The following is a 26,585-nucleotide window of genomic DNA, read 5'->3' on the forward strand; positions in this document are numbered from 1 at the left end:
AAGATCGTCTATGGCGAAGAGGATGAGGGATCTCTTGTTACAAACACCAGGACTGCTTTAATGATGCAGAATGTTGAAGTATGGATTAGTTAATTTGACTAGGTAAGCTGTGCTCTCTTTGTACAAGAAGAAAAATAAAAATAAAAATAAAAATAAAAATAAAAATAAAAATAAAATAATAATAATAACAACAACTGTAAACACAAAAAGAAAAACAAGTAGGCATTACTCATATGTTGGCTAAAATAATATGATAATAGTGCAGAGGTAGTTTTTACATTAAAAAAAGTATATATAGGTGATAGTTATATAATAAAATAAATAGAATTATGTGAATTCTGCTTGGAGAATTGTTACAGTGTATATTTACATGTGTATTTAGAATGAGCATATATAAAATATTTGCACAAATTTTATCTGTTTATCTTATTTTCTTTTTTCATTTATTCATTCATTTATTTATTTTAATTTATCTACTCATTTTTAGCCTTAATTTTATTTTCATCTCTTATCCTTACCCCTTTTTAAATGTATTTACTTTAACTATTTATATTCTTAAAATTAATTTGACGCTTTAACTTATTTTAATTACACATATTTTATTGTTGTTGGTGTGCATTAGTCTCTATTTTATTTGTTTGTTTTAACATGTCTTGCCATTATTTTGCTTCTTTCTTGTTTTCAATCGCTGTAAAGCACGTTGTGTTGCATTTGATTTGTATGAAAGGTGCTATATACAAAAAGCTTGATTGATTGATTTATTGATATTTCAGTCTGTATTGCAATAAATAATTGATCACTGCTTGTACTGACATAGTGTTCACTTTTATTATTTCACATGTGGTTATTAATAAAAAAAAAACGTTTCAACAAAAACTGCATTTAACTTCTGATTTCTAACACAGATAACAATGTAAAGAATCATTCAATCAATCAATCAAGCTTCATTTATATGGCACATTTCATACAAATCAAATGCAATTCAAAGTGCTTTACAGGCAGCGATTAAAAACAAGAAAGAAGCAGACATAAAATAATGGCAAGAAATATAAAAAAATAAAAATGTATTTTAAAATAGTCAAAATAAATACAAACAAAGGTTAAGGACAAGAGTTGAAGAAGAATAAAGGCTAAAAATATGCATAAAACTGAGTAGATAAATAATAAAAAAAAACAAATAGTTAAAATTAATGAAACAACATTAAAATCAATATAAAACATTAAAGTAATACAATTTTTAAACCCTACATTAAAAAAAGACTGAATTAAGTTTTTTGTTTCCTTTTAAAAGTCTCAATATCTCCAGCTCCTCTCAGAAGAATCCACAAGTTCTCTATGTGATAACGATTCATGTGCATACAAGCTATAGTAGTTTTAAATGATTGCAATGTGTTTATTTAAATTAATAATCACTGTTTAATGCGTTTGACAGACTATAGAGATACAAAACAGTTGACACAATTTGTATGGTTAAATTGTACCCAGAAAATGTGACGGAGTGAGAGTTCTTAACATTTGTATCTGAGTATCCACAGCTCAGCCCTGGAAGGATCCTGCAGGTGATGTGCTGTACAGCTTCCACGAAGCATCTGCTGGTGGTTACACATTAACTCATGATGTGTAGATTTTACCTGTGCTTTAAGGAATGCCGGAGCTAATGACAGCTGTGCATCCAAAGGTTGGATGTCAAAATCCATTATCAGAGGAAACTCTGCCCTCCTGTGGCTGAGACTGCAAATTAACTGTGAAGCTTTAATACATATTGTAAAGTGCAAAAGATAATTTAAAACCATGCCATTTGTCATCAAATTGCAGTTGTTTTCATGAGAAAATAAACTACACTGCTTTTTTCTTTTGTCATTAATATGCAAATATGTGAAGGTTAGACTTATGCTTTATTTGCAGGTGTCTTAAAAAGTCGTAAATCCATGTTAGAAGCAACAATGGTCCTTTTAAACAGAGGACAATTAGTAGTGTGTGAGAAAAGAACATCTACTGTATGGTAACAAACATGTCAACACTCCACCTTAATTCCAAACAGTAAGCTTTCATTCACATACAGACACTTGACACCATTGGGCTCTTGTGTAATTGCACAAGAAATGCTTTTGCATATCTTTTGGTATTCTAAACATGCATGACATTATTTTACTGTAAAGTAAAAACTATTTTCTTTTCCCTTGATTGCACATCTCCAGTGTGTTTTCAGGTTTCTAACACGTTCCCATTGTGAAACCTTATATTCCCTACACTAAGAAAAACCTCAAGACAATAACACTCTTCTCTCTCCTTAATTTTAATTTATTTTATTTTATTCTATCTTATTTTATTTTATTTTATTTTATTTGTATTTTTTTCTGGTATGTATCTATTTGTATTTATTTATATATTTATTTTTTAATATTATGTTTTATTTTCCTTTTTTTTTCCTGATACTTCTGATTTGATTTTATTGATTTGATCGTCTTGATTTTATTTTTAAGTATTTTATATCCCTTTCCTTTCCACTTTTACCTATTGCTGTTATTTTCTGTCTCTGTTCTTTTGTGAAGCACTTTGGGCTGCATGCTTGAATGTAAGAAAGGTGCTATATAAATAGAAATTAGAAAATTTGAAGTGAGTTAAGTTCTCATGAGATCACATACTTGAAGTTACCCACAGAGGGCAGTGTTGAGGTGCTTATTTGCCTTTTGTCACAGTCTGGGATCTGGAAATTTACAAGCAGAAACCACAAAAAATAGAGATGGAGATGACAAGCATATCAAATAGTAGGAAAAGTCTGCAGTATGTCATTTAAGAGTATCAACTTCAACATTTCATTTGGCTTTAGAATTAATTTGTCACATTTGAATGAAAGTACAATGTCAGCTGATAGGCAGACTATGAGACATACACCGTAACAGTATGGTAATCCCAACAGAAAACCATGCATTTAAATGGCTCCAAATTAGATACGCCCAAGTGAACAAATGTTTGAGCAAAGTATGAGCTTTTTAAGCATCAACTTCTCATACTTTAAGCAATCACTGCAGCATTGTGAGCAGTGTTTGCAGTGCTGGATGAGTTCCTACACTCACTAACAAGCTGAGGAAACTCAAACAGCTTCTGTAGTCTGTCAGGGTCTGAGAGAGGAGGTGGGAAGTGAAGCCGGGGAAAGAGTGAACATTTTTATTAATGGACAGATTGGACACAGAAAAAGTGTAGAGCCAAAAGAAACTCATGGTAGAGTTTTTGGAAGGAGTGTGAAATGCCTGATGGGAGTTTTTTTTTTATTACTAATGGAAGTGTGTGCATGCTGTACAAATTTTCCAGCTGTCGATGCGTTTCTTCTGTGCCAGTCTTTTTTTTCTTACTGTGCAGAGTTTTTTGCAATGTGTACAACTTTTTCAAGAAATGATTATAGCTTGTGGACACATGGACATCATAATCAAATTCAATATAATTAACCACAGCTGCTGCTACTGCAGATATGTGTGTTTGTATAGGGCTGTCCACTCTGATTAGCCGGCTGCAGTCATACCACAGATACCATCCATAGAAGTCACTAAAATCAGTCACTGTGTCTATTTTGCATAACATTGCCTAAAAATATTTTTTTCTACTTTATGGGGTGGTAATGGGGATATTACTTAAAAATTAAAGGTTCCAGGCATTGTGAGGAACGTTCATGTTGTGTTGATTCTGGTGACCCCTTTTGGATGAAATTGGTAGGGCTTTTCTGGGATGAAAACTGTATTTCCCATAAGGACCATCACCCCTGTCTAAAAATGTGGCTCTTGCCAAAGCGAGCATTTCTCATTGAGACAAATAAATGGAATAAAGATCTTCTTTTTAACAGTACTTTAGACTATCATGTCTCAGCAGGATGCAGAAAAACTTGTCCATGCATTTATCTTTAGCAGACTAGACTACTGTAACGGGGTCTTTACAGGACTCCCTAAAAAGTCCATCAGACGGCTGCAGCTCATACAGAATGCTGCTGCTCGAGTCCTAACAAGGACCAAAAAAGTAGACCACATCCCTCCAGTTCTTAGATCTCTACACTGGCTTCCTGTCTGTCAGAGAATAGACTTTAAAATCCTGCTGATGGTTTCTAAAGCATTGAATGGTTTAGGCCCAAAATACATTGCTGATCTGCTACTACTTTATGAACCACCTCGACCTCTGAGGTCATCAGGTACTGGTCTGCTTTCAGTCCCTAGAGTCAGAACGAAACATGGTGAAGCAGCATTTAGTCATTATGCATCACATATCTGGAACACACTCCCTGAAAACTGCAGGTCTGTTCCAACTCTCACCTCTTTTAAATCCAAGATTAAGACTTTTTTATTTGCCACTGCCTTCCTATCTTAGCTTATTTTAACTCACTTTAAATTAAAAATTTAATGTCATTTTTACTATATTTCTAATTTTCCTTTTCTTTTTTGTTTTATCATATTTGTCATTTTAATTGTGTTCTTTTATGCTTGTCTGAATGTCTCCAATGCTTTTAATGTTTTAATGTAAAGCACATTGAGTTGCCCTCGTGTATGAAATGCGCTATACAAATAAAGCTGCCTTGCCTTGCCTTGCCTATCACAATACAACTTTTTGCAGGATGCAGGGTGATGAGATAATGTACTGATTTGTAGCTACATAAAAATATCAACTGTAACATAACAACAAAACTTTGCAAACTCCAAATCAATAACTGTTAGTAAGCTTACAAAAGGCGATCAGATGTGCTGGTTTAGCGTTACCCGTCACAGGCCAAGTGTCATGATATGTGCTCCGGTGTCCCAATGAATGTCCAAATAATGAAAATATGCACATGATGTAACTCTTCAGTCCTCAAAGAGCAGTGAAGCATCCACACACACCGGGATAAACATCAAATCCTGTTCAAAGCCATTTTGCCGAGCAAAGCCTTGGTTACAGAGTTTCTCCAGCTAAAACAAAACTTCAACAGAAAAGTGATGGCTTTTTTTGTTTGTACTAAACCTGCTCCAACATCAGCCATGAGTAAATAGAAAATCATCTAAATAAAACAACCAATCGAGTTCTAAACACAGACACTTCAAGGTGGGTGCTGAATATGGACTTTTTGAATATTCAGGCAATCAAATACTGATTAAGCGAGCAAATAATTGTATTCGGGTCTGGTGTGAACATAACATAAAGGGTAAAGCCAGACTTTTTAGACTTAGGTGGCAGAGCTTGGGTACTAACATATGCAGAGGTGGTATTAAGTATGTTTGCAGGGCACACGTGATGTTTAGCATTTTTACCCTAATTTGAACTACTAAAATGAAAGTATCCAAAATAATATATGTTCCCTTGTATTTTTATTTCAACTTCAAAAGGTAAAACTTCAAAAATGTTAACGTGAATCTTAAAGGACTAAACCAAAAGATTGATTACATTTATTACAGGACAGCCCCTTGAGATGAAGAGTCTCGTTTTCAAGATGGTCCCCAACAAAACCCAAAGCAAAATACGTACACAGGAAACAGCGGATCCCAACAAACACAATGACACAAACACAGACAGCTCTCCCTTACCCTCACTCTCACTCACTCCCACCCCCAACACCCATCTGTTAAACAAAATCTTGACATGGAACAACATCAACAATAGGAAAAGCAGCAATAAAGACCATTAGCATACAAAGAAAGTCAGAAACTGGAACAGCTTGATTTCAAATAAGTGAATGAATTGGATTAAAAGAAATGGAAGGTGATGGACTTCAGAAAAAGGGAAAGATTATTCCAATCAGATGGAGCTTTGTATTTGTATGGCCTATGACCAGTTTCTTTATGGATTCTGGGAACATGAAGAAGGGATGCTGATGTCTGAGTGATTAGGAAGGTGTATAAAAGATGCTTGTTCAAAGTCTCAATTTAAAGAGAATATGCAAAGAAAGCAGCTAGCAGCTTGTTGCAACAGAACCCAGCTAGTTTATTTTTAAAGTACTGTCCCTGACAAGGAGAATACCCAATCATTGTTTAAGATTTTGGGGTGATTTGAAGATTTTAGAGACCCTCACATAGCTATATTACAGTTGTGTGAGACCACTCCTTGTTGCTGGGGAAAATGCAGAGTTGGCAGCATGGGGGATTTCTCTGAAGTGTCCTGCTTGTAGAAAGTCACAGGGAAAGTTTTTGATCACAGATTAACTCAGCAACCACATAAAGTGCAAGTTTGGCTGCAGAAAGACTAGTTACTGGAATCAGGGGATGTTTTTTTTCTTACTCAGTCGTTAAGGGTGCAGAGTCATCTATTGAATCATACGAAGACTCACGCAAATGTGGGGAAGTCTCGTGAAGATGAAGTCTCAGACCTTCTGCGGGTAATCTCTCCTACAAAGATTAACATGTCAGAACATCTCTGCTTTTTTAACGCAAACACTTTAAACTGAATGTAAATCAACTCTGCTCCTTCCTGTACCTGATGTGACCTCATGGTGGCACCAAACCCCATACTTAAGAACAGCAATAAGTCACATCTACTTTACATGAAGACACAAAGAACAAATGTCCTGTAAGGCTAACATGATGCATTGAATTATCTTTAAACATACAACTTAAAAGGCTGATTCAGCTTCAACATCATATCTCTGTAAGGAAAAAAGGATGTGGTCACACTTCCTGATCATTTTGATGACTAACAGCCTGCTTGAAAATCAGCTGCTGACTCCAGATGTGGACTTCTCATCTTATTGTAAACAGGAGACTTAATGGATGCGCCAATCACTAGCAGGCATCAAGTGAATGACAAAGATGAATGTTCTCCAGCAGCTCTGACTTCCTTTGCCTATTAGATAATCAGAAATCTGCTGATATTGAAGTTCTCTTTGAGGTGTTTGTACTGAGGAGGGACAATGCAAACACTTCAAACACTGCTTAACCTCACAGTGGGTGTTTAACACAACACACACTCCTATGCAGCAGTCAAACATACAGACAGACATATTTTTCTCATTTATATTTAAAGGTAATATCAAAGAGCTACTGATTGCAGGGTGTTATAATCTTCAACAGCAATCAGAACTTTCTCCAAAAATAGTGATTTCCATGTGTTCTGCATCAGGAGCAACACAAACAGTGGCCCTGGAGCTGAGGTTTGTGGGGCCCTCTGTAGCCGTGAGTGAGCCATTCAGGAGTGACCCTGCGTAAATACTACAGGTCATTGCCATTTGAGGTTTTTCTTTTTCCTCGCAGGATGTCTTGTTGCTGTTTTTGTAAAGCGTATGTGTTGCTGAGCCACATGAGCCCGCAGAGCCTGTAGTGTGAAATCCTTTCATTTCATGTGCTTTGATGAGGGACTGAGAAGCAACGCAGCAAAAGCTCAAAACACAATCAGGCAGGTCTTTTTTTTTCTTAAGTGTTATTCCTGGTTATTTGTTTTTTAACATACCTTAGCTCTATTTACATAGGATGAGGCCCAGCATTTAAGCTTTTCCAGTCCATCTACCTGGGGACACCATGAAATGCAATTGAAGGCCTTTAGATATTTGTTAAACTACAGTTCCAAGGTAAAGAATATACTCTCTTGGCATGTGTGTGCATCTATTTATCTTAAAATATAAGTTATAAAAGCTCAATATTGTCAACCAAAATGTAAAGACCTCTGTAATAACAGAGCTTTCTCCATTAGGTGAGCAAACAATCCATTAAAAAGTACCATGACATACATTTAAAAGCTTGTAAGGGACCTGGAAATGATCATTCATGCTTTTGTTTCATCCCGACTGGACTATTGTAATTCACTTTTCACCTGCCTCAGTAAGTCGTCCCTCCATCGTCTTCAATTAGTCCAGAATGCTGCTGCAAGGCTGTTGACCAAGTCCAGCCGGACAACCCACATCACTCCGATTCTATCTTCCCTACATTGGCTTCCAGTTAAATTTAGGATTCATTTTAAAGTTCTCGTTTTTGTGTACAGAGCTCTGCATGGTCAGGCTCCTGAATACATCGCCAACCTGCTCCACCCCTACCTTACCAGTAGGCCACTCAGGTCTTCTGACCAGGGCTTGCTGGTTGTCCCTCGAGCTCGTCTAAGAACAAAAGGTGACCGTGCTTTTGAAGTTGTGGCACCGACATTGTGGAACGCTCTTCCTGTAAATGTTCGTTCAGCTATCTCTGTTGTCGCCTTTAAAAAACTTGTGAAGACACATTTATTTAAACAGGCCTTCGACTCACTGTGTTCAGACTAATGTCTATTTATGCTATGGTCTGTTTCTTTTAATGTGTTGGATATTTTCCTGTGAAGCACTTTGTGATTTTATTCTGTGAAAGGTGCTATACTAAATAAAATTTACTTACTTACTTACTTACCTTCAGTTCCAACTTTTTAAGAACCTATTGTTTCCAAAGTAAAGAATTAACTTTCATGCAATAATTTTTACCCTGCATTTATCTTCTGTAAGGAAACATTCGGCAGTGATTACTTTAAAGAATAGTTCTTTTTTAAGTGGGGCTGTATGAGGTACTTGTCAATAGTAATTTCATTACCCACGGAGGACACCAACCACAACAAATAGGGTCACCTCTCCAATGTAATTTAGCTGCACTGCATATATTTGATAGTAAAAGTGACTATTACTCTCTATTTCTGTTGTGACTTTATGCTGCATAGTAACCATAGACAATAGACCTTTCTGGAGTCCCTGAGCTCCCTTGTCTCGTAGGTTCCTCTGAGTCACTGCCATAGACAGCCTGCTGCTGTGTACGTTCCAGACTCTAGCTGCTGCAGACGTGCCAGCGGCTACAACTACAACTATCCGTCTCACCACTATCATCTCTCTCTCTCTCTTTTCATCTCCTCTATCCCTCTTTCCAACCCCAACACAGTCTCAGCAGATGTGTGTCTAACATGAGTCTGGTTCTGCTCGAGGTTTCTGCCTGTTAAAGGAAGTTTGTCCTTGCCACTGTAACTTGCTAAATGCTGCAAAGTGCTCTGCTCATGGTGGATTAAGATGAGAAAAGACTGGATCTTATCCTGTCTTGATGTTGGGTCTTTGTTAATAATATAACATGGAGTACGGTCTAGACCTGCTATGTTTCTAAAAGTGTCTTGAGATAATGTTTCTTGTGATTTTGTGCAATACAAATAAAGATTGAGATTGAGATGAGTTATACTGTTTTTGGGTGCTGTTTGAAGCTAAGTGCTAACATACTTTATACTGAATAATTAGCTCTGTGTTCTCACTGTGCTAGATTCACTAGTCTGTAATGCTATCTTCTATTGTAGAAACACACAAATGCAAACTTGCAAAATCCCAATTGTGTGTACTTGAAGTTTTGGTGAACGCCCTAAACTCTGTGGACTCTGTAAATTTGTAGATAATCTTCTTACCAGACACCCAGAAGTGATCGCTGCCATGACTTAAGATCCAAAGACTCTGTCTTACAAATACTCAACATAGTGTACAACCCACAATTCTAAAGCCTTAACAAAGATTAGTCTTCAACTTTTAAATCTAAGCTGACAGTCAGTTTGTAATGTTTCTTATCAATGTCAGGAAATTACACAAATGCTAATATTAATATTAATACATGTTGAACATGATATCGCTGTAGTATGTCTCTCCCGATGAGGAATAAGTCATTCAAAAAGAGGCTTTCGCAAGGTTGGACTCAGTCAGTGTTTCCACGTGTGCCAGAGATGTTATTAATGCTTCCTGAGTTTATTTTACTTTTGATATCAGCTACCTGTACTTGGCAGACCACACTGAAGCTTGTTAAAAAAAACACAACGTGCATTCGCATAATGGGACACACTCACACACACGCAAATACAGATGTGGTCAAACGAGTGAGCTGTGATCAGAAGTGTTTGCCTGAGTTGCCAAGATTGGTGTTTAACAGCTGCATTTGTTCCTGAAATGTGCCGGTTTATGGAGCACTCCGGGTCACGCTCTACATCTAAACACTGCCAGAGTAAAAAGCAGATTGCATGTACCCCCTCAACTCAATGCTGCCACACACACACACTCTTGAGTAAGAGGCCTGCCCACACACAATAAGCAGGGCATAACCCACATCAAAGCAAACACACTAATCCTACCAGGAAACAGGGAATCCATAGGCTTAGTCATGAAAGGAGGGAGAAAATGCATGTGAAATGAAAATAAATAAGAGTTATCTCCTTAAAGTGTAGGCCAGCTGTTATTTATCAGAAGTTAATATAACAAGATTCATCTTAGAAGACTTTCAACATGATTAAATCAAACTCGTGAGCTCATGTTGGAATCATTTCAAACGAAGAAAACAAGATATCACTGTTGAAACATGTACGATTCAGTGAACGTCCTACTACACCAAAATACGCACCCCCTGTTGCTCTTACAAAAACACAACAAATCTTTAAAGTATGAATAAATTATGAAAATACATTTGGTGAATCGAAACACATTCATGTAAAATGTTGTTAAAGTTGTCATAGTGTTAATTTAAAGAGTTTAAATAACATAAAAAAAAACAGTTGACCCAATTATTAGAAGAACCCTGAGTCTTGGGGGTTCCTTTCAGACCAGAATTTCAATGCACTGTTTGGGAACTTTGAGGACCTCCAACATATTGTGTATTCTGAGGAATCCTTTTTCCAATCAAGGAGGTAAGGGGAACCACTTTGATGTTTTTGTATGTTTCTTTTGAAATAGTTCTGAAGAACCCATAATTCTTTTTTTGCAGTGAGCCCAAAGAGCCCCTAAACTAACCTCAGCGCCTTCAGGAGCTTTGAGCTCTGCGGGATGGCAGTGGGTTTTCGATCACAGAGGAGAGCCAGCTGGCCACCTGGTGGGGCTGTGGGAGAGGAGAAATGAGCTGGAATTAAACATGCTGTCTCAGAAACACCAAGCGTTCACTGGGTTTATGAGGCAGCCAGTAACAATGAAAGAGGAAACACCTTTTTTCACACACACATTCCATGCAGTGCTTTTTCTTAAAATGTTTTACTCAGTTCCCCCTGCAATGAAAACGCTTTTCACCTCTCATCAGTGATAGAAAAATCAGAGGGATTAATAAGTTAATATCTGTTAGAGTGCTTGAGTATCTGGTAAGGTAAGGCTTACACCCAGACACTGGCTCTCCTGCTTTTGTCTGCGGTTTCTGTCTGATCTCCTTTGTGGCATTTCTTTTATTCAGCCCTATGAGACCCATTACATTAGCCTGACTGCTCTAGTCCTTGAGTCCAGCCTAGTTTGGTGTGAAGCTTTCCATTACTCTGGTCAGCTGGAACCTTTGGGAAATGCCTGTGGGAAAAGTGGAAAAATAGGCAGACACAGCACAGAATGACAATGGTAAGAATGTGGCATTTGATACATTTGTTAAAAAGTATATAACTGGAAAATGTGGTGTAAAAACTGAAACTATGTTTCTATCTTCAAGTGTTAATTCATATTTACTGTTTTTTGGATGAGCTTATTATTGTTTTGACAACTTTCTACAGCTGTAATTTTACAGTGTGAGATCAATAAATGACATTTATCAACCCAAGTACCATGCAAAAAAAACCCCTATATACTAACCAATCCACCAACCAACAACTATCCATCCATCCATCCATCCAACCAACCAACCAGCCAACCAACCAACAATTCAACTAACCAATGAACCAACCAGCAAACCATCTATCCAACAATTCAACTAACCAACCAGCAACTACTCAACCAACCATCCAACACCCACAACACAACCAACCAACCTAATTACAAACAACCAGGCACTTTATGAAATCACCAAGCTACAACAATAACAAACCTGCTTGCTTGCTACCTACCTACCTACCTATGAACCAACCAACCAACCAACCAACCAACCAACTAATGAAAACTCCAACCTACAACAATAACAAACCTACCTACCAACCAACCATCCTACCTCCTGTCCTACCTACCTACCAACCAATCAAAGACAAGTACATATGTGACCTCTGCTTTGATTTGATTTTACAACACACTTAGGTGACTTTCTTGAACAGCTGAGAGTAGTTTTGCAAGGACAAGTAGTAGCTTATCTTAAAGTTAGCATTAACTCCTGTTCAGTCAGTCTAAATATAAACTCATATGTTCACTGTAACTACACTGAAGCCAAAGCTGCATTAAGTCATGTGCCTAAGCTGCCAAAAATGTGTCTGTTTACAAGGTAACAGCAAAATATGAGCCTCGCTGGAGGGTTTTTTCTCTTAAAGGGTAATGTCCAAATTCATGTCAAACAGTCCACTGACAGGCCCACTGTGATTATAGGCACTATTAACAAGCCAGATAAAACTACATAGATAGATATACACATAAATAATGACAGCGGATCCTGCGTTTCCCCAGACAGATAAATAAACCACTTGATATGTGCCAATCCCCAAATATTTATTAAGCTTCACAAAAAAAACAAGAAACCACAGAACAGCTGCACAGCTCTGTTATGTGTTAGACCTCATCCTTGCCCCAGAACACACACCCATTACCCTCCCTTCACCTCTGTACCCCCCCTTTAGTCACAACAGCAGCGCAGCAGGCCAGATGTGCAGGACCTGGAGGCGCAGATAGATCCTATCCAGCATCCCTAAGAGATTCCTAGAGTCCTAGAGCAGGCTGTCAACCCCAGCAGCAGGCTCTGTGTGACGGAGGCCTGGCAGACAGACTGCTGTCGCTGGGCATGCTCAGTGGCAGCGAGCAGACATGATTTATAGGGTGATTTGTGTGTAAATGCACATCTACTGCTTCCTGACATCTATTTTTATTATCTATTTCCACATGCAGTACTTTTTCCTCTCTGTTTTTGCAGCATTCTTTCTATCACAAAACATGCACTGACATTCTTTTAGAGTGTGCTTTGCTCCAGAGACAGATTGGTTTTACTGCAATGAAAATACCCTGTACAAATGTAGTTTACTTCCACATACAAACACTAGAGATGGATGCTGATAAAACTTAAGTCTGTTTATACTGTTCAATGAGAAGAACATATGTTTATCTTCAAGTATTTTCAAAAACTAAGTAATGTATTGTGTAAAAACACATATTCCTGCACTCCTGAACTTCTGATGAGTGCTTCGAACTGTAAACTACTTCCCTGGGATTTCATTAATACGGCATCTATCCTCCCTTGATGTCAGCGTAATGGAAATTCCACTGTGATATTTACTTTAATAATGGTATTTTTCCATGTGTGCTGGCGGGGTATATCTGTTTGAGTTGGTGCAATCAGTCACAGAGCTGAATTGTGTCCATTCCTCTTGGGCTCACCCCCCCACAGAAATGCACAAGGAGAAAGATAGATGCTTCCAGTCCCTTTAAGCCATTAAGAGGGTGAGCAAACATCCCCTTGCAACCCTTTTAAATGACATGACCATCTCTTCCTCCCTTTAACAAAAAGAAAACATCTCCTGCTCTTCCTTACCTTCCTCATCTGTCGTCTTCTACTCTTTCTCCTCCTAATTACACTGGCTTTCATTGGCTTCTGCGTTCTGGCCGCTGTTGAAGTGATCACAAATGAAGAAATTAAGGAAGTGACTGCTCTTACATCCATCTGTAGTCACAGGATGCTGGTTTAACAGAAATCAATCACTATATTTTACAGGCCAAAAACGTAAATGGTTGATTTGTCTCATTTAGTCACATGTGACAGGATGGCAGGAAGTCAAATAAGAGAGACTCTGAGTGACTTGTGAGCTAGTCTAGAGATGAATCTCTTAAGGTTAATTTATAGAGAGCTTATGAGGATTTGGGTTTGCAGGTGGCCACCGCCACCCATATAGCCTCTTCCTGAGCCTCCCCACTGTGGACAGAACTCATCAAAATGAACTAATCTGTTAAATCGGTTAACACAGGAGGCCAACTCTGGGGAAGTATGGAACTGTCTAGCTCCAGTTTCAAGGAATGAAGGTTGGTAGGCAACTTTAGCAGACTTCAGTTTTCCTGTGAATCCATTTCCTGTGAAACTTAATAAAAACCAACAAAAATTGAAAGAAGAATGAAATAACAGAAATTAACTCAGAGTCTACAAAGCAGAAGGCATATGTAAATGTCAGAATAACCTCTACTCTAAATCCAGCAGGGGAATACTGCCTCTGTAGGACATTTAATCAACTATAGACTGCTGCAGCCTGTATGATAACCCAAGAAGGTTGACTTCCCCATTGTCCTTCATACAAGAGAATCAAAACACAGTCTTACTTCAGCACAAGCTCTCTTACTTTACTGAATGTTTTTCTTTAAAAGGTTGCAATTTATACCCCAGAACTCCAGGATGCAAGTAATGAATAAAGGAAAACACTGTCCAGAAAATAGAAACTCTCCACTTGGTATGACTCATGTGATGCCAGTGATGACATCACCAACAGAGGAAAATTACACCAAGATGAAAAGCTTTCTGGAAAAACACTTGAATAGTTACAGATTGGCAGAGGACATAACCGTTTCTGTTTATAATTTATAATAACATTAAACACATACACATCAAAGTGTTTAACAAAATACTCTCAACTGAAATTTAGCGCTTCATATTCTCAAATATTGTGAGTAAATATTTCTGTCTTAGTGAAACAGAATTTTTATTGCTCTTACTTTTCTGTTTTTGTTTTTTTTAAAGTTATATTTTTGGGCATTTTTGCCTTTAATGGAAAGGGAAGCTGAAGAGAGACTGGAAATGTGGAGAGTAGAGAGTGGGGGAGGACATGCAGTAAATGGTCAAGGCTGGAATCGAGCCTACGATCTCTGCGATGAGGGCTGTAGCCTCTGTATATGGGGTGCACGCTCAGACCACTAGGCCAACGGCGCCCCCTTACTTTTTTTACACATCCAACAACTTTTTGGACCACAACCTGATCAAATATAGAAATATTATTGTGCATTTAGAATATTATACACAACCTTAAATTCACTGTAAACTTCTTGATACTGTATGGTAAATCTTGCATCCATAGAAATTAAGTAACATGGCATAAGGCAGCTCCACTTTACTAGGTTTTAGTGTGAGTTACACAATATGCCAAAACTAAACTCATAAATATATTAAAAATCAAGAAACAAGATAGGATAGTGTGATTGAATTTGCTTGTCCTTACTTTTATTTTGGTTTTCAGCCTTTCATCAACAGGACAGCTGAAGACAGATGGGAAAAATAGGGTAAGAGAGTGACATGCACTAATAGTGACAGGACCAGGAGTTGAACCTGCATCCAGTGTGACTAGGTTCATGGAACACCAGTCCTACCAACTGTCACGTTGGGTAAAACAAAAGGAATGGAGATGGACCCAAATGCAGATTATGAAGATTTATTTAAAAAAGACAAAACAAAGAAAACTTACTGATAAACCGTCCAATACTAAAGACACATTGAAGACTACACTAGGATGCTAGGAGATGAGGACGACCATCGGACAAAGACAGGAGGAAACACAGACTATATACACACACTGGGTAATGAGTAACGAGACACAGGTGAGACAACAAGGTACAGGTGTAGACAATGAAGGCAGGACACACAATCACAATGGAGGGAAAACACAGGAAGTACAACTAAAAAACTGGAAACACTGAAGTACAAAATAAAACAAGAAACCAACTCAAGAAGAAGACATCAGGAGATCACACAGGGAGTACAGAGACATATTGACTAAATCTCAAGAAAGGATAACTAAACAACACTAGGAAACCTGAAAGAGAGACTGAAACACAAGGCAAAACTACAAAATAAGACACACAAGGATCACAAGAACACAAAGTTAACAAATAGTTATACAATACAAGACAGCAATCACTAAATAAAGGAACCACAAGGAAGACAAATGGTTAACTGATAACTAATGAAGACAGGAAATGAAAGCAACACAAGGTAAGATCTACAAAATAAAACAGGAAATAAAAGCCACACACAACACCAATGAAATGTACAACTGAACCGCTTTTGTCCACAGCTTTTGAGAGGTCTCCCCCACTTTTTCAACTGCAGACTCATTCCAGAGACCCTCCACCTTCAACATATCCCCCTCTGCGTCTATATCCCTGTGTCTGCTTCTGTCTGTGTCTCTACCCTGCGTACATTCCAGGGTGAATGCATTTGCAACCCTCACCACCCTCAGTGTGAAGTGAAAGTGAGTCGGATCTGGCACAGTAAAAGCTGCTGTTATCCTGAAGTGAGTTTTACAGCTCAGACGTGTGCACTCAGCCCACCTGTTTTCTCTCCAACTCGCAGATTTTTACACTTTCTCGGTTTTCCCTCCTCTCGTTCTTGTATTCCCTCCAAAAAACCCCCAGTCCATGTCTTATCCCCAATGAACTCCTTTAAGAAACAAGGTGCACAGAGGATCCAGAAAAGCTTCTAGTGGATGAAACATTGTCGCACTTTTGGAGCAACGTAGCTTGATCCTGACATGTTTGGATTGTAAGTGCCGCATGTGACATTGTAAAATGGAGAAATGAAATCACGATGAGAGTTTTTTTAGTGATTCCTTTTTGGGAACAGTCTGTTAATGTACACCAATGTTTTAGTGGAAAAAAGAGCATGTTTTTTTCAAGTACCAAGACAGGAAAACCCTTCTCTCTTTCTTCATCGCATTCTCATGTTCAGGAATCTGCCAGTTAGACAAAAGGCTAGGATTGAAATATTACCAATTTGTTTATGTGAAGATATAAACACAAAAATACATCCAAAAAATTGGCCTCTCAACATGATACAACATATTCCATTTCCTAATCCATAACCCTAATCTGGAACGACACAGTTACAATTAAAGTGCCTAACGCTAAACACTCCCTAAATTCAATTTCTGGCCTTTAACCCTTGAGATCTGGAAATTTAGCATGAAATTTAGAATAGAGTGGACAGTATTGAAGTGATGTCTCATATTGTAGCTGAAAAAAATGCAAGCTAGCTGGTAGTCCTGGCTTACCGAGGACTTCCACCAGATCCGTGCCTGGTCCATCTCTGATCCGCTGCGGTCCGGCTCCGTGCTCTCTCGTCCGTCAACACCTACTGGTTGCATTTTCAGAACGCGGCATGGAGCAGGACCGCCGGATAACTTGAGTCATGTGACCGAGGTTTTCCTGCGGTAATTACTGCATTAATGAATGTCCGCCTCTTCTCCTCATCCATGTTGTCTTTATAGGCCTCAGAAAACCTCTGACCTGTTGACTCCATCCGCTCATCATGACAGTTTGTTGTTGTAGTTCAGTGAAAACGATCTGGTGATGACACAGAGTGTTTGATTCTGAAAATTAACCTGATGTTTTAGTTTTTATTATGGTGTCTGACTTCCTGTCCCGCTCAATCTTTTCTGTTGAGATTTATGCGTAGTGCTCCGGCATCGGGCAAAAAATAGAAGTCTTGTGTATCTGATCCGGAGGGCTCCGGCGTGCCGGATCAGAGACGCAGTCAGAATGCAACAGAGTGGATCCAGTGGAAGTTAACACATTGACTTGGACACGGATCCAGTGGAATTTGGTCGTTACACATGTCTCTGTGATGTATTTGATGCAATCATCCACTCAAAAGGCGTTGTAGAGTGTAAGAACCAAACAACTTTATTCTTAAAGTGTCACAAAACCGAATATTTGTAAGATGATGGCTGATTCTTAACCATAAGACAATACAACACGACAGACATGGTAAAAAAAAATGTTAGACTCCACAGCTAGTTGAGCCCCCACTGTCTCCACCCACTGTCTGTGTGCAACACACAACTATATATTAAAGGGACAGTGACTCAAAACCTCCTCATAAAAAGGGACAAAAATAACCTAGAGAACACCCAAAGCACCAAATCTTGCAACAATGTTTCCATTCTTTACAATGACCATTTCTCAATTAACACCCACATTTATTAAATCAATAAACAGTCATTAATAAACGGTAACTAACCTTTCTGTCAGACACGTATTAAGCATCCACCAAAATCTGAGTAATAACTTATGTTTACTGATATGAGAAAAAAACATTAAAAAACTTGTTGGCTGATGATACCATTTCTCAAGATCATGTGGCTGTGGCTGATCGAGGATTGGATTTTGATCAACATTAGCCTCAACAATGATTTGATCTCCTCACATAGCTCAACAAACTGTTGTACTCAGCTATACTTCTGTTGCCAAACTGCATGTGGAATTATACACTTTTACACATCTTCGTTTAAAACCTGTAAAAGGTCTATATTTCTTATTTGGATCAAAACTAAAAGCTCATAATTATAAGCTCCTAAGTTAAACCTTAGCTTCCAGAGTTTGAAGGCTATTGGGGATTTGAGTTTCCAGTGACTTTGAGCTTGTCTTTATTCCAAAAGTGCTTTTTGTAAGAGTGAAAAGGACAAAAGAAAAAAAAAATCCTTGCTTTCCAAAAGTGTTCACTTTTTCAAGGTTTCTACGTCTACAACTCAAGCTGCTGCTGAGAGTACAAGTGCACACACACACACACGTACACACACACACACACACACACACACACACACACACACACAAAGGCAGCAGCATTTTGAGCCTGCAGATCAGGAGACATAATGTCCTTATATGGTGTAATTTCTCCCTCTGCTCTGCAGGCTGGACTAAATCTCACTGTGTTTGGAGAGTTTATGAAAACCTGTGAACTTAGATCAGCAGAAAACTTTGAGGAGCAAAGTGAAGCAACTCTACCAAGAGATCTCTTTATGGTTGCTGTGATGACTGTTGATGCAGCCTGGGATTATTCACAGCTGATCAAACCTGTGATATGTTCACAATTCTTGCATTAGCAAGAATAGGGTGATATCTTTGAATATACTTATTTAACTATTTAAGAGTGTGTGCCGATAATTAGCAATCCTCCATGTGATTCTGTGCTTTCTTTTGAGACTACCAGAATAAAGAATTTCTTGCAGTGTCTAAATCCCTCCAACTATCTGCCTCCACCTACTTAAATGGTTTTAATGCACTCTGAATCGGGGTCATTTGACTTGACATTTTTTTCTGGCTAAGTAATGTAATAAATGGATCGTTTTTACGATCTGGACTGAAATTCAAAATGAGCTCAGAACTTTTCACTTCCTCTCTGTCCTCTGAAAGACGGTCTGTGGATCACTGGATCAACTACAGGGATTACACCAAGCACAACTAGCCATAAAACCAAAGCGATCCCCACATTCTCTTACAAATCCTCATCCTCCCAAAGAAAAAAAAAGTCCAAGAAAACAGCTTCAACTTTATTCTGGTCCAGCTTGCAGCTTAAACAACGCTCATCGCGACGTCTGAGAGCCTTTCATTGTGGCTTAAAACGAAAGCTGCTCAACTTAGCACCCGCAATTGCTGCTGCTGTTTCTGAGACATCTGTCCTTCATATTTAAGAAATGTATTCAGCTCAGTGTTTATTATGCCCTGCAGTAACATCCTGCTCATCGGAGAGTATGTACACTATATCCCGGGTAAGGCAGAGAGGGGTCTTACCATTGTGTATCCATGTGTGGAAGCTTAGGGACCAGTTTAATACCTTTGACTGCTTGAAGCTCAGATAGGTTTAGACTGCCAGCACTCAGATGCAGCAAAAAGGGTTTTTTATCCTGAATTATAACCAGGATGTGCAAAGTAAACTTCAATGTCTTCTTTTCAAAGCCCTCTGTGAACTCTTTCTCTGCCCCACTCGATCTGAGAAGTAGGTCAAATGGTCAAAAGGGAAAAGGATGAATATGCATGACTTTGCATAGATTCTGTTTAAATTCAAACTGTAACGTATCAGGGTCACATTTTTGCCTGGAACACCCCAGAATGTTTATTTGTTGAAGTTTGAGAAACTCATATTTGTATTTCTTCTTCTGTGGTGCTTACAAAGAATTATTTTTGCTTCTTCTTCTCTTCTTGTGGAGATGTGGGTGTCATTATTTTTTGCACATTTCTTCTCCACATCTATCCCACTGTTGCTCTTATCTTAATGTTCATATTTTGTATCCTATAGTGTGTTTACAATCCTATAGTTGCTCCTAATTCTTAACCTTCAAAGACCTAGACAGCCAGTGGCGGCTACTTGTTCTTAAATGTTTGATAACTTTTGAACCGCAAATCCTATCTTTGTCTCATTCAGCATATTCAAAATAAATTCAGGAGAGTCTTGCGCCCCTACAAATGGTCTAGGTCTTTAAGGGTTAATGTCCGTCCCAACCTGTCTCTATATCAATTTTGAAGAACTGGCACTCCGAATATTTGTTAGGAGTGTCGGCTGCTAGCTCAAAATTGTGGCACACTAAGTCAATTTACCTTTTGAGTACCTATTTTGTCTATTTAGTCTATTTTGAACATTCAAATGTGAAAAAAGACCTTCCACGTCTCCCTCTGCGACCTCGTATCACTCCCCCAAGCCCCTCCCACTAAATGACTCACCAATCATGCATGCCAACTGTTGTTGCTGCAAATTGTTCCACTCAGCAAGTTATGTTGGACTCAAAGGAGAGAAACATCGACAGCTGATTGTCCAAAAAAAGTTTAAAAGTAGCAACTGGTGGGTGCCACACAGCCGTCTGAGAGACGTGGAAAGAAAAGAGAGCTAGAGAGAAAGTTAAAAAGAGTGAGAGAGAGAGAGAGTCTGACACCAAGCCACAAACGTGACCGTTCTTAACATGGTCTGAGTGACATCACCCATTGGTTTCTTAAGAAGCAGTATGAAGCACAGAGATGGCAGTGGTTGTACTGGAAATGCCGTCTCCATCTAACTTTGGAACAGTCCAGAAACGGGCTAAGAGGGCTCGCCACAGCTCCCTGGCAAGTAGCTACAACACGTCCTCCTTTCTGTCAGCCCAGCATGCCTCCTTAGAATAATCAAAACAGATGCATTTCAAAGACCTTCAGCCCCTTAACATTTTTTTAATAAAGAAATGAGCTAGAGAAACCAAAAACTAGCAGCCTTAAGGCTGATTTATACTTCTGCGTTGAATCAACGGCGTACCCTACGCCGGGGGTCTGGGTAGCTCCCGTACCTACGCCGAGGCCTACGCACGTAGCTGACGTGCACCTCCTCCAAAATGTAACTCCCTGTAGAGCCGACGCGGACCGCAAGCTCTGTGATTGGTCCGCTCGGCGGCTTTGTCTTTCCCGCATTTACAACACTTCCGGGATCCCGGACATCGGCCGCACATCGGCCTTGTATTTCATCACCTCCTCTCTATTCTTCATGTAATCATGTCTGTATGATAAACAGCAACATGTATCAGCTGTAGATTAACATAACACGCTCTGAAACTCTGTGGAAAAGTAAACAGAGATCGTAGCGGGACCGGAAGCAGGCGGCCGGCTATCAGAGAGACCGCACTGCCCTCAGGCGTTTCGGCGGAGAATTGCTGCGCGACACGGACACACCGACGCACAAGTATGTGGGGCTCATGTCCGCGTCAGCCCCTGCTGCGTAGGGGAGACGCAGAAGTATAAATCAGCCTTTAGTTTTGCTGTTAATTGTGATATGGCCTCTAGTGGACAATTGAGGAACTGCAGTTTTTCACACTCTTGTATTGGCTTCATTTTTAATAGCAGAGATTGCTGCTTGATCATGAAGCTGGAGGATGAGTTAGTACAGAGTTGCTGTGATTTGTTAGTGACATGCTGATTAACCCTGATAGGTTATTTGACTCAGAACCAACCGCCAACCTCCAAAACTGATGCAGAAGTGCCAAAACCCGCAGTTCCTTGAGTGTCCACTTGAGGCCGGCTGCAAAAGCACCTGCATTTACCTACACACCCATTCAAAAAAGCCAATCTTTACAGAAAAAATACTCCTGTTTACAGCCTGGTACAAGAAATTAGTTTTTGTCTGAATAGCTACTTTCCTTGTCTGCACACTGTACCAAGGATATTTATTTTTTATTTTTATAACTTCTTAGTTTTGAAGATATTAAGATTATGAGTTTTGCATTATCAAGGGCATGGCTATCTTGGCAGACAAGTAGGCACACTGTGAGGCTTAAGGCCTGCCTCAACTCTCTCTTTGCCCCATGTTAGGTCAAAGGTTAGGTTGAGTCAACATTTCCAAAATCAATCAATCAATCTTTATTTATATAGCGCCAAATCCCAGCAAACATTATCTCAAGACGCTTTACAAACAGAGCAAGTCTAGACCGTACTCTGTTATGTTATTAACAAAGACCCAACATCAAGACAGGATACAATCCAGTCCCATCTTACAGACAGGACTCAGTCTGATCTCATCTTATGCCACCATGAGCAGAGCACTTTGCAGCATTTAGCAAGTTACAGTGGCAAGGACAAACTTCCTTTAACAGGCAGAAACCTCCAGCAGGACCAGACTCATGTTAGACACACATCTGCTGAGACCGAGTTGGAGTTGGAAAGAGGGATAGAGGAGATGAAGACAGAGGGAGGATGATAGTGGTGAGACAGATTGTAGTAGTTGTAAACGCTGGAGTCTAGGACGTCCACAGCAGCAGGCCGTCTACAGCTGCGACTAAGAGGAACCTACAAGACAAGGGAGCTCAGGGACTCCAGAAAGGTCTATGGTTATTAACTTTAATGGGACAGAGAGGTTTTCAATATGGCGACAGTCGTCAGTAGTCTTCGAAACTCCAATGAGTAACGTCACTGTGACTATAACATTATAATTGAATATTCTAAATGACATGATATCAAACTAATTGATCTAAATTTGTTCTAATAAAAACTGTAATCAAATAACAACACCTCTTATAGTGTAAACATTAGATTCCTTCTCTCTACATTTCTGCAGCTGTGTTTTTATTTTTATTTTTCCATGGTTGATATTGTCATACTCTTGTTTTTGTGCCTCTTCCCCTGTTGACGAGGAGCCGGAGCGCGAAGTTCTGTTCGCTTGTTTTTTGTTTGTCAGAATGAAAGGTTGTCATCTCATACAGACGTCATAGTGTCAGCATCTCCTCAGTCTAAACAACAGAACACAGGAGCACACTTGTAGTTACTGAACATCATCATCCACTAGTACATATTTTTGGAGTTGGAATCTTGGAGTCGGATAAACACATCATGGGAGACAAACACGGTCACACAAGGTGATGAGGTGAAGTGATGTCTAGAGGAGGAGAATGTCGGTGATGCAAAAATAATGCTTTTCTTAGATTAAATATGAATAACAGACTCTTCTTGGTGTTTTGAGTCACAAAAAGTCCAAACAAGAAGATGCATGTGTTGTCTGGTGAGTCATCTCTTTGCTATGAATGTATGTCAGGGTGGACAGATTTGTGATCAGCTTGCTTTTGTGTTCAAACACAAGAAGACACACGGGCAGCACTCTCCACATGTTTTACTATAGCTCTGATTTAACACCACCTGTCTGTGTGGTTGTATATTTCCTTCTTATCTCCTCCTGCCAAGCACACATTCTCTTGTTTGCTCGCAAAAAAACTGAATTAGAATTATTGTTACTACAGGATTTGATCCTTTTAGGTGTGCAAAATCACATATAAAGAAGACGTAAGGTAGACAAAACAATGGGGAAAAAATACTTCATCGTGGCCCAGGTTTTGACATCGTCTGTCAAAGCTAATATGTTTATTTCTCGATCTCTCAAAGTAAGTAAAGAGGCTGCAGATGGTTACAAAGCCAAACAGTGAGTTGTTTGATTCGTGCTATGTGGAAACTGCTCCACGCAGGATCTGGAGCTGTGAACGTGCATCTGTTTTAGGTTTGACAGAATGTTCTAGCAGCTTCAAAGATGTCACAGACATGTCCAAGCCAACACTAATCCCACAAATTCTCCATAGTCACTCATTCCTGAAGTGTGGAGGCAGCGTGTGATAGGAGAAGTCAGGTGTGAGGCTTCCTCTGGTATGTGATGTTTAAAAAAAAAAAAAAAAGAACTAAACTGAGGCATAATTTCTTCTTTTCAGTCATGCCGCCTCTGAACTTTGAGGTGTTTAATGCCTTTTCTGACTTTCTGCTCATTTTATACATAAATTACCTCCGAGGGGCATCAGGTTACCGCTTCAGTTTGTTTTTCTTTCCTCTCATAGTCAATCATCCTTGAAGCCTTTCTCACTCCTCTTAAGCACTTTGTATTTTGACCTTTGACCCCTTTAACCCATGGCTTGTTCCCTGGAGGGTAAACTGAAATATAAAACACAGAATGGCAGACAGAACTGAACAAAATACACGAACCGCATCTCTATAAACAAAAAGCAACATATTAGGTGTGATTTTTTTCTCCATATCTCTTAATGATTAAGCTAGATGGAGGTTTGTTGTAGCCAATAGAAACCCCCACAGGGTAATCCTCCCCTCTCACATGGGACTAACATACAAACAAGTTAATCAATATGCATAAATTGCTCTCTTCACTACAAGAGGACCCAAAGGACACGCAGAGGAGAAGGACGAATCTTGTAAAAGAGAGCAGCACCTGAACCAGAGATCCATGCATGGACTAGTTTCCCATAAAGTAAGGCTCTCTTTCTGAATCTCAATAAGCACAGAGAAGAGGGAAAGAAAGGGACAGCAATCAGAAAGAGGAGCGTTATCTCAGACAACAAAGATTACTTCATGACTTATTCATGCTCCCTGCGTAGCTGGTTAGAGTCCCATGGGGAGAATTAGACGGGAGGCAGGCCTGTCGATGTCTCCAGCACCGTGAGGTCAGAAGAAGCAAGTGGGCAGAATCGCTCTGAGTGCAGTCTGCCCCTCCTGACCTTAGACTGCATATTAGCAAATATGCAGAATTGCCTCCACACGAGTATAAAGGACAAGTCTCTGCAGAATATGCATTGAGCCAAAATTGCATCATCTTCTCTTTGTTCGGCAGATGCCTCTTCAAATCCTTGTGGACTTTATAAGTGTTTCCATCATTATATAAATTTCCTTTGGATGCAGAAGTCTGATGTGTCTCCAGTCTCTAACTTTTTTGTCTGTTACTCAAGACTAAAACAAACCTCACATCAAAAAATGAACAATGTTTGCATAGACAAACAAAAACGCAGCCTACAGTGGCTGCAGGCTACAGCGCATGCCTGCGAGTCAGCCCAGAGATTGCATTGGCTTCAGAGTGTGACAACAAAAACCATACCATGCAGGGAGAGGCGGCAGGCTGGAATGACATTAGCAGATGGATGTGATTCACAGTGCAGGAGCTCCCTCGGTTGACTTTGAACACACAAACACTTAAACATGGATTCAAACGGCTCTTGGTCTACCTCCAGAGCTTCGGCGCTTTTTATTATCGGGAACTTAATGGGACTCAGCGTTGTGGTGTTGACTCAGTGGGGCTGCCTCGGCTAAGTGCAGCAGCTATTCATTATGTTAGGGCCGTATGAGCTCAGACTGCACTCAACTATTCTGTTTGTGGAATTGATTGGAATATTTAATGCTGCTGTGCTACTCTGCGGTGGTTTATGCGGCTTGAAAGTGCACAAAAGTTTAAAACAAATATGTCTTTAATTAATGCTGTCTATGCCCCAGAGACAAGCTTTTATATGATGCAACTTAGGCAACAGTGAGGAGGATAATACTCTATCAAATGATGATCTTCAAGGCATTTAAATGAAGGGATGGAAAATCATTACGTAGTCTTGGAAGACATTCTCTCTTTGTTAGATGTTGAACAAAAAAAGTCGTCAATCTGTCTGTGAGGATATCTCTTTGCGGGTATCACATTCAAGAATGAGTGTTCAGCATTTGGAAAGAGAGCTAATAGCTCAATGAAAATTCACAAGTACAAATGGTGAAAGTGCAACAATATTAAAGCAACCAATAAACTGCAACTTTTATACATAATGAGCAGATTTCCTCTCATTTCAGATCCACTCACATCCACTCAAGTGTACCCATTCTGGGGTGTTCCACAAAGCTGAACTACAACTCCAAACAAGCAATGAGTGTAACATCTGCCATTTATTTTTTTATTTGTAAAGACACGAGGCCTTACAGTGTTGTCAAAAAGGAGGGCTTTGGAGAGCTACTCCACACTTTGGAGCCAAAATATTCAACCCAATTGAGACAACATTCGAAACTTGCATTCCGGGCCTATAAGATGAAGTCAAAGGTGAAATGAAATGTGATAATGTGTGATACAGATTAAGTCATGGTGGTGAAACACAGCTGTGCAGTTATGTTGTTAATAATTTAAGGGTAATCAGGGGCCGTTAATGTTGAATGTTGGAAAGATTTGTGTTTAAACCAAGTGGCAACCTACGGTCTCAAAATATGAAGCCCATACGGGAGTGTTATAAACTGCAATTCATTGAGAATCCGCTTGAGGCTGGCTGCAGGAACACCTGAAACCACATACACACCCATTCAAAAAAGACGATCTTTGCAGCATTAATAAACATGTTTTTTCTAGAAGGTATTAAGATTCAGATTTTTTGCCCAAATAAGGACATGACTGACTTGACTGACAGGCGGGAACACATAGCTGCTGATAAGGAGGCTCAAAGCCCGCCTCTTTACATCACACTTTGACTGGTTGAGTTCTGCATTACCAATGTGGCTCCCACCGACTACTGGCCTTAAAACAGCGCTCAGGAACAGAAGGGTGACGTCATGGATACTACGTCCATTATTTATACAGTCTATGGTTAAATCAGAGCTTAGGGATTCATTTTTTAAACAGCGTTTAATCACATTATTGTCCATAGTTAACTCTTGATTAATAGCTGAATCAACCACACATTTATTTCTT

At 39.3% G+C, this 26,585-nt stretch overlaps 1 long non-coding RNA gene across 6 annotated transcripts in view; it reads right to left on the minus strand.

Moving 5' to 3' along the window:
* Positions 1–5,486: 5,486 nt before the first annotated feature.
* Positions 5,487–26,585, minus strand: part of LOC117812308 — a 31,954-nt gene continuing 10,855 nt past the window's right edge. Inside the window, exons 3-7 of one of the 6 annotated variants that reach the window (XR_004631192.1) lie at positions 13,380–13,453; positions 10,700–10,784; positions 6,427–6,484; positions 6,232–6,338; positions 5,487–6,111 (exon numbers count right to left, since the gene is read on the minus strand). This is a non-coding gene — a long non-coding RNA (uncharacterized LOC117812308). Of the gene's footprint in view, positions 6,339–6,426; positions 6,488–10,129; positions 10,785–13,379; positions 13,454–15,045; positions 15,083–26,585 lie in introns of those variants that run through there. The other 5 variants (XR_004631189.1, XR_004631190.1, XR_004631191.1 and 2 more) reach the window with 5 other exon arrangements.

Source organism: Notolabrus celidotus, chromosome 5 (genome assembly GCF_009762535.1).
Source record: "Notolabrus celidotus isolate fNotCel1 chromosome 5, fNotCel1.pri, whole genome shotgun sequence".
Lineage (NCBI taxonomy): Eukaryota > Metazoa > Chordata > Actinopteri > Labriformes > Labridae > Notolabrus > Notolabrus celidotus.